This window comes from Adiantum capillus-veneris, chromosome 1, assembly GCF_014529385.1.
Source record: "Adiantum capillus-veneris isolate H3 chromosome 1, ASM1452938v2, whole genome shotgun sequence".
Lineage (NCBI taxonomy): Eukaryota > Viridiplantae > Streptophyta > Polypodiopsida > Polypodiales > Pteridaceae > Adiantum > Adiantum capillus-veneris.
The window spans coordinates 140,053,219-140,059,218 of NC_140931.1; positions in this window are offsets into that span (position 1 = coordinate 140,053,219).

Here is a 6,000-nt window from a genome sequence, read left to right on the forward strand (position 1 = left end):
GATGACTCACAACCCACTTGATTCACAGAAGTGATTCTCGGATGTGGTGGTTGCAGTCCTAGCACTGGAGGTGGTAAGGGTGTTGTTTGAACAACATTTTGGGCCCTAGGGACCATGTGTTGTGTTGTTTGTTCAAGAGGTGGGGCCGACATCAATGCAAGCACTCGAGGTGTGTCTGTCCATGCTAAGGTTGGTCTATTGGCCATCGCGCGCTTAAATACTATGCAATCCTTAGCTTGATGACCATACCTCCCACAGGCATTGCAGTTCCCATTGAATTTCACTCTAAAAGTAGGGCATTCACTGGTACAATGCGGTCCATAGCATACTGAGCACCATTGTTGCTCCCTTCTTGGATATATATGATTGTTTTGCGGAGCACGATTGTCTCTAAGACTCGCCTTGGTGAGATCTGCTAAAGTCATCTCAGATATCTTTGGCTCCTTAGCAATAGGCTTTAAGGTCATTGGCTGATGCCCTGATGCTTGGGAGCTAATAGATTTAGACTCAACAGAAACTCTTTCTCCTTGAATCATTAAATTATCCTCCAATTGGATCGCATTGGTGGTGACTGCTTCCCAAGTGGTGATACCTCTAATGACTAGGCCATTGTAGATATCCTCATGTCGTAATCCCCTAATGAAACTATCAAGCAATTGGTTATTGTTGAAGCGCTCATTTGGATTGCAACGAGAATTCAAATGCTTCAAGCGACTTATAAAGTCTCTCACCGACTCTCCTTCCTCTCGTTGGGCTTTCTGGAGCTGAGAGGCTACACCCCAAAGTACTCCCTCTTGTATGTATTCTTTTAAGAATAGTCTCCCAAGAGCAGGGTAATTCCTTTTTTATTCCACCCTTAGGGTTCTATACCAATCTCCTACCTTTCCACTTAAGGTTAGGCTTAAAGCATTGCTCTTATGTAGGTCATTGTGTTCTCCTAGAGAATCGTTCAAACACTTCGATATGCTTTCTCACATCCCCGTCTCCACTAAAGTTTTGTGTGAGCTTGGCTATTTGTACTGCCTTACTTCTAGGCTCTCTATCAGGTGTGTAACGCATATTCTCAGCAATAGATTGACCGATGGCTTGAGCAAATGTTGCCAAGTCACCTAAGTGAGCAGGCACCGTGGGTGGAGGTGCTCCAGAGACTACATGTGGAGTAGGTATTGGCATTGGGCTTGGCGCATAGGAAGCCCTTGGGTTCCACGTTGGGTACGATGTTGTGCCATGCGGTGGTCCATAGTTCATATGGGTGACCCTAGGCATAGCAAACGTCAGATGTGACATGCTAATGCTAGCCGGTATAGTCCCATGGAAATAAGAACTTGTGTATTGTGGTTGTGGAGCATAGGTAGTTGAACAAATGGGAGGGGTAGGGACTACATGAGTGTGATGACCCATAGGTGCATACGATTGGTACACTTGTAGGTACTGTTGCAGGCATTTAGCAACCATGTAGTGGTGCTTTACTAACAAATGAGGTTCATGGCGTGTTTCTCGGCATGCCCATCATTGGGGTAGGCATGGTAGCCGTGGTGTCATCAAGGGAAAGATGAGCTAGACTTGGACAGGTGAAGCTATCACTTGTGGACTCAGATTGCACTGAGACCCCTAGCGAAACAACATATGGGGGATCCACCGGACTTACCGAGGGAGTCTCCATTTGCCATAAGGTCAGTTGTTTAGCCTTTCCTGTATCCAAGAATCTTATGAGACCCGTTGAAGGCATGTTGATCCCCTTGTTATTTCTCTCTAACTCAATGACCCTATGGATAACCTCACAAACTCTTTGTTGTTGATCCTCCACACTAGTAGCACCCATTGTGGATTGTAGGACAGCTGACCAACCCACATGATAGGTGTGACCTGTGTATACGTTGGTCAGAGTCTCTGTTTGTAATTCGTACTCCTAGTTCTCATTTAAGAAGACTCCACCTAGGATTAAGGTCCTAGGGGTGTCGTTTGAGCTAGATGCAATGTTTCTTTCTAGGGGTTGGCCCTTAGCGGTTGCTAAATCAGGAGCACTTGATTGCTCTCTTAGCAAGGATATTGACATAGGAGCTTTCAGTTTTAACTCTCTTCGTTGCTCTGCCTTGCGTAAGCTCTCGACTTCCTTTCCCCTAGCTGCAAGGATATATCGCTCAACCTCTTGCACTTCGGCAAGGCTTCTACCATCAGGTAATATGACCTCGGAGGAAAATAACTCTGAAGAGTCAGGAGGTGCAGTGAATGAAGTATTCACGTGCACATTCTCTAACGGTATAGGGTCTACGTTTGTCCCAAATGGAGAATTTACTTCCCCACCCCCCTCATTTACATCATTAGCTCCATGTTCGGAGCGAGTGGCTCTACTAAAGGTTTCCTTCAGGCGGCTAAGCACACTCGGCCCGGACCGAGGACCCATGGCATGCATGTCTTGGCTCGAGCTATCGGGATTAGGCATTGAGAAACCCTCCATTGAGAAACCTTGGGTCCCCGCCGAGGGCCCGGAACCTAAATTAGGTGGATATTGATAACTCACGTAAGTCGAAATTCTCTCTAGTTGCTCCATCTCTAGCACACGACCAGAGCGCAGATGCATGTGCCTTTGGCACCCTACAAGCGTCGGCGAATAACTTCAAAGGTTAACCGCTTACCTTAATGTTTTTTTAATGTTTGATTTTTTTGATTAAAGTGTGTGATAGCTCGAAATGAGCGTATCACTTAGAGGGTCACTGTGTGCTTTACTTCGGGCATTTGACGTTCCGTTGGTCCTCAAAAAATTGATTTTTAGCGTGTGAAGCTAAAATTCGTTTTTTTAAAAGGCGACTGAGGCCTAGTCCTGAGCGTGAGCTTGGGATTAGGTCTGGGAGATATTATCGATCCCGGTCCTACCTTTAAAATTTTATTTTTTTTTTTAAAGGATAAGGTCGCAGCGGCCTGCGCGAGAGCACACACACACTCTATCTACCTACTTCTAACTAATACACCTACTCTTACACACTAACACACTCTATTAACTCTCACTAATCTACTCCTACTTACTGTACACAGAAAACTAACTACCTTAATACATAGAGAATAAACACAGTACCTTTGAAAACTCCATTAACAAAGAAAACTAACAACTTTAATACACAGAGAATAAACACAGTAACTTTGAAAACTCCATTAACAAAAAAAACACATACTATAACACAAAATCCCTCTTCTCAACACACACACCCTCCTTCCTTACCTTTCCTACAATAGAAATTGCACCACGGAGAAGCACAGAGTGCTACTCGAGCTTAATGTATGGCATTCCCCGACAACGGCGCCAAAAATGTGCACGTATGTCGCACGTGACAATGCAAGGAATTTGTCAATACACCGTGTCCGAGCCACCAACGGCTCCAAGCACACAACAAACCTAAACTAGTAAGCTCAAAGAAGGCGATGGTGTGTCACTCACCGCTCTACGCTTGCTTCGTGGAGGATTCCTCACCGCGAAGAAGGAGCCACCGCTTCGCCGCGCTCAACCACTCCGCCGCTGCCGTGCCGTCGTCGCAATGCTCAATCGCACTCTCTCTCTCTCTCTCTCTCTCTCTCTCTCTCTCTCTCTCTCTCTCTCTCTCTCTCTCTCTCTCTCTCTCTCTCTCTCTCTTTCTTTCACGCATACACACACACAAGGAGATGAAGAAGAAGAAGATGGAGATGGAGCAAGAGCACTCTTCTATTGCACAAATGAGAGAATGAGTGAATTTTAGGTTTAGTTGATTTTTTATATGAGCTCACCCCATTCACACTTGGGCGCCCATGCTTAGCAACCTAATTCCTTGAATGTTCCAGTTAGAGTGCGCCTCTCGTTGGTGATCACTCTTACCCTTTTCCTATTGGATCGACAAGCCCATTACCTGACTCTACCAAATAAATAATACAATGTCTGCCGTAGGTTACAACGTCCATCGTAGGTGATAGGGTGTCCGTGAGCCGTGAGGGTTAACATGCAAGGAACTTGCCGATACACCGTGTGCGAGCCACAAATGGCTCCAAGCACACAACAAGCATAAACTAGTAAGCTCAAAGAAGGCGATGGTGTGTCACTCACCGCTCTACGCTTGCTTCGTGGAGGATTCCTCACCGTGAAGAAGATGGATCCGCCGCTTCGCCGCGCTCAACTGCTTCGCCGCCGCCGTGCCGTCGTCGCAATGCGCGATCGTACTCTCTCTCTCTCTCTCTCTCTCTCTCTCTCTCTCTCTCTCTCTCTCTCTCTCTCTCTCTCTCTCTCTCTCTCTCTCTCTCGCATACACACACACACAAGGAGATGAAGAAGAAGAAGATGGACATGGAGCAAGAGCACTCTTCTATTGCACAAATGAGAGAATGAGTGAATTTTAGGTTTAGTTGACTTTTATATGAGCTCGCCCCATTCACACTTGGGCGCCCATGCTAAGCCAACTAATCCCTTAAATGTTCCAGTTAAAGTGCACCTCTCATCGGCGATAACTCTTACCCTTTTCCTATTGGACCGACAAGCCCGGTACCTGACTCTACCAAATAAATAATACAATGTCCGCCGTAGGTTAGAACGTCCGTCTTAGGTGATAGGGTGTCCGTGAGCCGTGAGGGTTAACATGCCCCCCTTCCTGATGTAGATTCCGTCCTCGGAAGCTATTGAGTTGAAGCTCGTTCGTCGAGGTGGAAGAGCATTTGAGATGAATGTCCTTAGCCTTCTTCACTCACTGCAAAATCAAACAACATTGGCACAGTAATTGCATTCTCATAAGCGATTAAAAAGCATATGCAATTTTAGCCAGACAAATTGATTGGTAACAAAATTTTAAACAATTTGTCATCAATAAACATTAAATTGCAATATAATCAAATGCATAAACAGATGTAAAGGTGAAAAATTAAACAAGTCTGGGGTCGCTAATTTAACAGTCGAAAGGCACTAGAGATCGACTATTAATACCATGGGTAAGCTTCTTAATTTTCTTTGGTCAATTAAGTTGTTAATCGCGAGAGCCAAGTATTTCATGTTCGAGGGCTGACTAGAGGCTATACCTAGAAGACCTTGTAGTTAAGCTATGATAAAAGGAATTTCTCATGAAATCATCGCCTGACTGATCACCTTTCCTTTGACCCCCCAAAGTCTTTTCACAGTGATTCAATTTTGATGTGTGTGCTTTTTTTTTTTGCTTTTCAAGGAAAAGCGCCCATACTGGGAACCTCTAGGGCTCTAGTACTATAGACGATACATGTGAGTGAAGTATCCAATCAATCTGAGATTTCTCTTCCAGCTTAAGATTTTACAATGTGGCACTTTGATTTTTTGTTTGTTCATTTTCAGCATTTTAATTTTGTAACTTTGGGGGGTCATATAACACTGATACACCTCCCCAGGCTCATCACACTAGTAAACTCCCTTTATAATACTTAAGCTAAAGGTCAATAGGGTCAAGCCCACTAGAAAGCCCTAGTACATTTCACACAATGCTACCTAAATCGGATTAAGAACCTAAGTAACCATTGATTATTAGGAAGGCATTCCCCATGGTATTAAGAGAAGATCTCTAACACCTAACTTGGTCAAACTAGCTTAGTCAAACTTGCTTGATTTTTAAACATAGACAAGTGATTATGACAAAAAATTACATTGAATTAAATGTTTGATCTTAAGCAAATATGCTGGATATTATGCTACCAATCACAATCAAAGCAGACAATCATAGATGCAAAAAAGATAAGGGGCAATGCTAATGGACAAGAAACACCTGTTTGTGTTGATGGTCGCGCTTGATTTGAAGAGTGAGTCGAGATAAAGATTCCATGAAGGTCCAAATCCTAACAACAGCAACACGCACATGTACACACTAGGAAACACAAGGAATACCTCCAGGAGGCACATCAGTGGGAAAAGGTACCAACACTTATTGAACACAACAAAAAACATAAGGAACCCTAACCTAATTATTTGCACTCCCCCTAGAGAGTCAAGGGAATAGGATATTGTAGAGATTGGGGGGAAACCCTAAG